Source organism: Tachyglossus aculeatus, chromosome 6 (assembly GCF_015852505.1).
Source record: "Tachyglossus aculeatus isolate mTacAcu1 chromosome 6, mTacAcu1.pri, whole genome shotgun sequence".
NCBI lineage: Eukaryota > Metazoa > Chordata > Mammalia > Monotremata > Tachyglossidae > Tachyglossus > Tachyglossus aculeatus.
In genome coordinates this window covers 3,114,745-3,122,853 of record NC_052071.1, presented here as the reverse complement: position 1 = coordinate 3,122,853, position 8,109 = coordinate 3,114,745, and the positions used below count along the sequence as shown (strand labels likewise).

The following is an 8,109-nucleotide window of genomic DNA, read 5'->3' as shown; positions in this document are numbered from 1 at the left end:
GATTTCAGTTTGCGAGCAGGATAGTTTGGGGGCAGCGGGTTCCAGGGCTTGGAGAGGCGGGGGAGGGATGGGGACTTGAGCGGGGGAAGGAGCACAACTCAGTGCCTGCCCTCCGCACACAGTAAGCGCTCAATAAATACGATTGATTGATTGATTGATTGCCCTGTGCCCTCGCAGCCGAGTCCGACCTGGGCTCCAAGACGCTGGAAGTCCGGGGGACCGGCAGGAACGGGGGCCGGCGCTGGAAGGCCTTGAAACCCGGGGCTGAGCAGCTGATCGTCGACAAGGTAAGGCCTCCTTCCTGCTTCCCGCCCAACCGGGACGGGGGTGCCGTGGCCCCCTTGGAGTTCTTATCAGTGGCGAGGTTTCAGAAGCGCTTGCGGAGACGGGAAAGTGAGGAGAGTGACCTTTGACTGGTGTGCGGCGTCCCCACGCCGTGAACCGGCCACGGTGGCGGGTGGGAAAGCCGAGCAGGTCCGTGCTGCTGAGTTTCTCCTGCTAACCTGCTGGGACCTGGGGGCTTCAACCAGAAGCAGGGTAACTGGGCCGGGAAAACCAGGAGTGATCCTTGTGGGAACCTGGCGGGTCTTGGAACCGGGGTTGGGTGTTGTACCTTGGGGTAGCGGGCGTGCGTGTTCGCACACGCATCTGAGGCGTGGGAGTGGTGTGTGCTCTGGTTGGGAGGGGGTGAAGGTATTTGTAGATGCATGTGGGCCGTTGGGATGGAGAGAAAGGGGTGGAACCAGTAAATGCTCGAGCCCCCGATTCCTCATCAATCAATCAATCAATCAATCGTATTTATTGAGCACTTACTTTGTGCACTGTGCTAAGCACTTGGGAAGTACAAGTTGGCAACATATAGAGACAGTCCCTACCCAACAGTGGGCTCACAGTCTAAAAGGGGGAGACAGAGAACGAAACCAAACGTACTAACAAAATAAAATAAATAGAATAGATATGTACAGGTAAAATAAATAAATAAATAGAGTAATAAATATGTACAAACATATATACATATATACAGGTGCTGTGGGGAAGGGAAGGAGGTAAGATGGCGGGGGATGGAGAGCCGTAATTATCTAAAGAAAAAGTTCTCTAGAAATGCCCAGGTGTAGCATTTAGTCATTAGTAATTACAATAATAATTGTGGTCTTTGTTAAGCACTTATTTGTGCCAGGAACTGTACTAAGAGGTAGGGTGGATACAAGCAAATCACACTGGATGGAATCCCTGTCCCGTATGGGTCTCTCAGCCTCAATCCCCGTTTTACCACTACCCTGCTGGTTCAATCTCTCATCCTATCCCGACTGGATTACTGTATCAGCCTCCTCTCTGATCTCCCATCCTCCTGTCTCTCCCCTCTTCAATCCATACTTCACGCCTGCCCGGATCGTCTTTGTGCAGAAACACTTTGGGCATGTTACTCCCCTCCTCAAAAATCTCCAGTGACTACCAATCAACCTACGTATCAGGCAGAAACTCCTCGCCCTGGGCTTCAAGGCTGTCCATCCCGTCACCCCCTCCTACCTCACCTCCCTTCTCTCCTTCTCCAGCCCAGCCCGCACCCTCCGCTCCTCTGCCGCTAATCTCCTCACCAGGCCTCGTTCTCGCCCGTCCTGCCGTCGACCTCCGGCCCACGTCCTCCCCCTGGCCCGGAATGCCCTCCCTCTGCCCATCCTTCAAGCTCGCTCTCTTCCTCTCTTCAAAGCCCTACTGAGAGCTCACCTCCTCCAGGAGGCCTTCCCACACTGAGCCCCCTCCTTCCTCTCCCCATCCCCTCCGCCTTACCTCCTTCCCCTCCCCACAGCAACTGTATATGTGTATATATGTTTGTACATATTTATTAGTCTATTTATTTATTTATTTTATTTGTACATATTTATTCTATTTATTTTATTTTGTTAATATATCCTGTTTTGTTGTCCGTCTCCCCCTTCGAGACTGTGAGCCCACTGTTGGGTAGGGACCGCCTCTATATGTTGCCAACTTGCACTTCCCAAGCGCTTAGTCCAGTGCTCTGCACACAGTAAGCGCTCAATAAATACGATTGAATGAATGAATGAATGAATGAAAGGTAACTGAGGCCAGAGAAGTGAAGTGACTTACCCAAGGTAAGTCAGCAGGCAAGTGGCAGAGCTGGAATTAGGACTCTTGACCTTCTCACTCCCAGGCCCATGCGCTATCCACTATGCCCTGCTGCTTCTCAATTAATGATGATACCGTTATTTATAAATAATATTATTTATTAGTATTAGACTACTACTACCAAAACAATGGAAGCATTAGGAAGAACAAGTGTTCGCTAAGAAGTAGAGTGACTATTCTTGGATGAAGACAGCTGGGGAAGTGAGAAGAGGAGCTGTATGTTCAGAGAATGATGGAAGCAGGGAGGCTGGGAACACGTCCGGAAGTGATCAAAGGGGCCGTCGGACCGGAGGGAACGGGGCGATGGGGCGGCTGAAACTGGACAGCTTCATATGTTGCCAATTTGTACTTCCCAAGCGCTTAGTACAGTGCTCTGCACACAGTAAGCGCTCAATAAATATGATTGATGATGACAGCAGGCAGGGTTGTGGCCGGAGTGACCTTGACCGCATCATCAGAGGTCCCCAAGGGAAGGTCCTCCGCTCCCGGAGCTACCTGGAGTCCAGAAGTGAGTCTCCCTTTGCGGAGGGGCTGAGCCTCTGGGGTTTAGGGAGGTGGTTTGGAATTTTTCCCTAGGATTCAGTGCGAGGAGCAATGCTCCAGTGGAGGTGGGAGGAGCACGGAATCCTGCTTTCCCGCTTAAAGGGATAGAGGTGCCCGCCGTCAGCGGGTAGCCAACCGCTTCCGCTGTGTCTGCGCCTCAGGGCTTGGCTCCAGGGTGGGGATGGGGTCCTCTCCGGGATTGATAACTGTGGCATTTGTTGAGGGGTTACTAGGGTTTGAGCACCGCATAAAGAGCAGAAGTAGAGATAAGAGAATCAGGTCAGGCACAGCCCCTGTCCCACACGGGGCTCACCGCCTGAAAGGGAGGGGAGAAACAAATGTTTCATCCTCATTTTATAGGTGAGGAAACTGAGGCCTAGCGAAGTGACTTGTTCAAGGTTCCGCAGCGGGCATCGAGAAGCAGCGTGGCTTAGTGGGAAGAGCCCGAGCTTGGGAGTCCGAGGTCGTGGCTCCTAAACCCGGCTCCGCCACTCGTCAGCTGTGACTTTGGGCAAGTCGCTTCACTTCTCTGGGCCTCAGTGACCTCATCTGGAAAATGGGGGTGAAGACTGTGAGCCCCACGGGGGACAACCTGATCACCTTGTATCTACCCCAGTGCTTAGAACAGTGCTTGGCCATAGTAAGTGCTCTTGTACTTCCCAAGCTCTGCATACAGTAAGCACTCAATAAATACGATTGATTGATTGATTAATAAATACCATGATTATTATTACTATGTGATGGAGGTGGAATTCAAACCCTGGTGTTGTCCCTGGTCTGGGCTCTTTCCACTAGGCCGCACCGCTTCTCTCAAAATACTGTACCAGGGAGATGCACAGGTTCACTCCCCGGGACCGCGAATGTACAATGAGGGAATTGGATTTTGTCCGATCCGGGCCGGTTGTCACCTGTGCCCAGTGGGCACAGGCCTGCCGTGGCTTCCTTGCGACCGGGGAGGGCTTCTATCAATCAATCAATCAATCAATCAATCAATCAATCAATCGTATTTATTGAGCGCTTACTATGTGCAGAGCACTGTACTAAGCGCTTGGGAAGTACAAATTGGCAACACATAGAGACAGTCCCTACCCAACAGTGGGCTCACAGTCTAAAAGGGGGAGACAGAGAACAGAACCAAACATACCAACAAAATAAAATAAATAGGATAGAAATGTACAAGTAAAATAAATAAATAAATAAACAGAGTAATAAATATGTGCAACCATTTATACATATATACAGGTGCTGTGGGGAAGGGAAGGAGGTAAGATGGGGGGATGGAGAGGGGGACGAGGGGGAGAGGAAGGAAGGGGCTCAGTCTGGGAAGGCCTCCTGGAGGAGCTCTGGGCTCGGGCCCTGTTGTCCTGTGCCTCCTGGCAGGTGGGTGGGGACATCTCCCGTGCCGTGTGTCACTGTGTCTGACACTGGCTCCCTCAGGCATGTCACTTCTGCCTGTCCCTTCTCATGGATAATTTTGGGGGACAGATGCCAGCTGCTACCTCCTCTGGCTGGTCAGGGGACTATTCCCAGAGGAATGGGGGGGACTGATCGGTCTCGGAGGCCAGCGAAGTAGCCCATTTCCCGTCTGCCCTGCCCCCTGGCAGAGATCAGCACTGGATGCTGGGGGAGAGGCAGGGAGCGGGGAAGACGTAGGCCCATCTCCCGTGCATCTGATGGGGAAGGTGGGCTAGTCTCAGGCCCTTAGGACAGACCTACTGGAGCAGGCCAAGCCAACGAACATATCATAGCTAGCTCTCTTCCTCCCTTCAAGGCCCTACTGAGAGCTCACCTCCTCCAGGAGGCCTTCCCACACTGAGCCCCCTCCTTCCTCTCCCCCTCGTCCCCCTCTCCATCCCCCCGTCTTACCTCCTTCCCTTCCCCACAGCACCTGTATATATGTTTGTACATATTTATTACTCTATTTATTTTACTTGTACATATCTATTCTATTTATTTTATTTTGTTAATATGTTTGGTTTTGTTCTCTGTCTCCCCCTTCTAGACTGTGAGCCCACTGTTGGGTAGGGACTGTCTCTATATGTTGCCAACTTGTACTTCCCAAGCACTTAGTACAGTGCTCTGCACACAGTAAGCGCTCAATAAATGCGATTGATTGATTGATTGATCACACATGTGAGTGGGGACAGCCTGTAGGGTCTCATACGGTGATAGCTGTAAAATGGGGATTATTATTATTATTAATAATAATAATAATAATGGCATTTATTAAGCATTTACTATGTGCAAAGCACTGTTCTAAACACTGGGGAGGTTACAAGGTGATCAGGTTGTCCCTCATGGGGCTCACAATCTTCATCCCCATTTTACAGATGAGGTAACCGAGGCCCAGAGAAGTGAAGTGTCTTGCCCAAAGTCACATAGCTGACAAGTGGCGGAGCCGGGATTTAAACCCATGACCTCTGACTCCAAAGCCCGGGCTCTTTCCACTGAGCCACACTGCTTCACTTAAGATTAAGACCGTGAGCCCCCCGTGGGCCAACCTGATCACCTCGTAACCTCTCCGGTGCTTAGAACAGTGCTTTGCACATAGTAAGCGCTTAATAAATGCCATCATCATTATTATTATTATAGCTGAGTTTCCTTTGTATCCTCTTTGATGTAGGAGCAGAGCGGTGCAGTCGATCTTCTTTGTAATCGGAGGAGCCTTGGCTTCTCATTGATTTTTGTTTGAGAGTTGGGGTGGGGGCAAGGAACGCCGATGCCAGCAGTTTGGCTCCGAAGCCTCATAATCCCCGAGTTGCTGGTGCGACAGAGCCGCGGGCAGTGAGATTAGGTGCGGAGGTCATTGGGATTGAACTGCCCCAGAGGACATTTGGACTTTTTCTGGGGTGCGTAAAGGAGATCTTCAGGGGCGCGACCTTAATAGAGGGAGGGGCAGAGATCAGTGGCCCCGTCTCTGCCCCCCGAAAGCATCACTGCCCTCTGAGCGGGGCTTAGAACCCGTGACCTTCCGACTCCGAGGTCCGTGCTCTATCCACCACACTGTGCGGCTTCTCTAACGTTGCTTAAGGTGGGGGGCTCCCCCTGAAAGGTGTTCTTCACCACCTCCCTCCAGGGTTGGGGGGCGGTTCTTGTTCCCCAACTCAGGGACAGGTCTGCTAAGTGAAGGGTGTCTTTGTTCCTAAAGCCCCGTGGGTTGAGGATGAGGCTGATCGTGGGGAGTTTTTATGGGTAATCATGTGGGCAGTCAGTCAGTCGTATTTATTGAGCACTTCGTGCAGCACACTGTACTAAGCACTTGGGAGAGTACCGTATAACAATGAAGAAACACATTCCCTGCCCACAGTCTTACAATCTAGAGGATTCTAACACCTAGGGGATTTATTCATTCGTTCAGTTGTATTTTATTGAGTGCTTACTGTGTGCAGAGCACTGTACTAAGCGCTTGGGAAGTACAAGTTGGCATCATCTAGAGACTGTCCCTACCCAACAGCGGGCTCGCAGTCTAGAAGGGGGAGACAGACAACAAAACAAAACATGTGGACAGGCGTCAAGTCGTCAGAATCTTCCCCTTGGGGAAGTGGGAACAGCGTGGAGTTCGAGGGGCCCAAGCTCCCGGGCCATTAACACTACAAATCTCAGTGTGCCACGGGGTCTCAACCGAACACGGACTGAGGCCCCCTCCAACCCGCCTGACACCCCTGGGAGAGACAGAGCCGTGCGCTGGGTGGAGAGGGGAGCCGAACCAGGCCAGGAGGTCAAGTCAGGGCACTGATGGCTCTGCCAGGGCCCCTCGCTGATGACATCTGGAGACCATCCCACGGTCATCTTGAGGCTAACGGGTTGGGGGGGATCTGAACTGTGCCACTCCGGAGGGCACAGTTTCCACCCCCCACCCAGAAATCTGGAACAGCTACAAAACACTCTCCTGCCCCTTCCCCCTCTCCCTTCCCTTGAGTCAGTTTCTGTTCCAGCAAGGGCTCTGTGATTATGAGCATGTGTTCCTGTGAGGGGTCTTCTCTTTGGGCATAGGGGCTACTCTCTCTCCCTCTCTCTCTCTCTCTCTGTATCTCTCCCTCTCACCTCCATGTCTATATCCCCATCTCTCTTCATCTCTCCCCATCTCTCTCCATCTCCCGTTTCCTCCATCTCTCTCCCCATCTCTTTCTCCATCTCTCTCCCCATCTCTCTCCCATCTCTCTCGCCATCTCTTCCCCACCTCCATCTCTCTCTCCCCCACTCCATCGCTCTCTATCCCCATTACTTTCTGTCCCCCATCTCTAACTCTCCATCTCTCTCCCCTCTTCCCCCCCTCCATCTCTCTCCCCATCCCTCTTCCCATCTCTGTCTCTCCGTCTCTCTCACCCCATCTCTCTCTCCCATCTCTCTCTTTCTCAACTTTTTTCCAACTCTGTCTCTTCCATCTCTCTCCCGCTCCCCTCTCTTTCTCTCCAACTCTCCCCATCCCTCTCTGTCCGGCTCTCCATGTGTCTCTTTCTCTCCCACTCTCTCTGTCTTTTTCTCTCCCATTCTCCCTGTGTCTCTTTCTCTCCCACTCTCTCCTGCTCGTCCCTCTCTCTCCCACTGTTTCCCCTCCTGCTCTCCCCTTCACTCTCCCATTCTCTCTCCCACTCTCTCCATCGCTCCCTCTCTCTTCCCTCCTGCTCTCGCCCCTTCCTGCTCCCTCCCCTCCCACTCCCCCCTCTTTCGGACTGCCTCCTTTTTCTCTCTCTCCCTCCTCACCCCCATCTTTCCCTGTCCTGAATCCTCCCTCCTCTCCTCCCCCCTCTGTCTCTCCTCCTTTCTCTTGCTCCATCGTTCTTTCGCTCTTCTGCCTGCCCAGCTTTTGGTGTCTCTCTTGTGTTTGTGTATCTTTCTCTGACATCTCCCTGTCCTCTGTCATTCTCTTTCTCTCTTCCCCTCTGCATTTCTCCCTCCTTTCTCTCTTTCCAATCTGCAGAGAGAAGAGAGCGTGAAGCCCCATGCACCCTTCCTCCCCCCGCGACCTTTCCCCCTCACCGGTTTATTCTAGCCGTGCCAGGGTGCGCTCTGCAGTCTTCCCAAACTGCTGACCCTGCCCAAATTTCCACCGGCCCGGGGCCCCCCAGGGAAGCGAGGAGATTAGCACAGATTCATTGGCCTGCCAGTTAAAGGAGCTAGAGGAGAGACCGGTGGCTCTTGCTGCATGTCTGAGAGATAAATGCCGTGCTGAGACAGGCCAGGTGTCCGCCACCCCCTGCCCTCAGGACCCTTGTCCATTTTTGTGTGATTTTATTCCATCAGAATGCTCCAACAGCCAGCTCCACACTCTTGCTGTCTCCTCAGCGGCACCAGGGAGAGGAGACCACCAGCTCCTGCCTAACTTTTCCTCTGGGGAAGGCAGAGGGTTTGGGGAAAGGCTCTGAGTTTCTGCAGAGGGGTGGGATTTTACAGTGAGGGTGCTGGCTATAAAGAGAGTGA

General features: G+C 52.5%; 1 protein-coding gene across 1 annotated transcript in view; it reads left to right on the top strand.

The window, feature by feature from the left end:
• Positions 1-218: 218 nt before the first annotated feature.
• The window catches only part of ARHGEF9 (Cdc42 guanine nucleotide exchange factor 9), a 133,944-nt gene continuing 126,053 nt past the window's right edge, over positions 219-8,109 (top strand). Inside the window, exon 1 of the mRNA XM_038747803.1 lies at positions 219-287. The gene's annotated coding sequence lies outside the window, so the exon portion shown is untranslated. The remainder of the gene's footprint in view (positions 288-8,109) is intronic.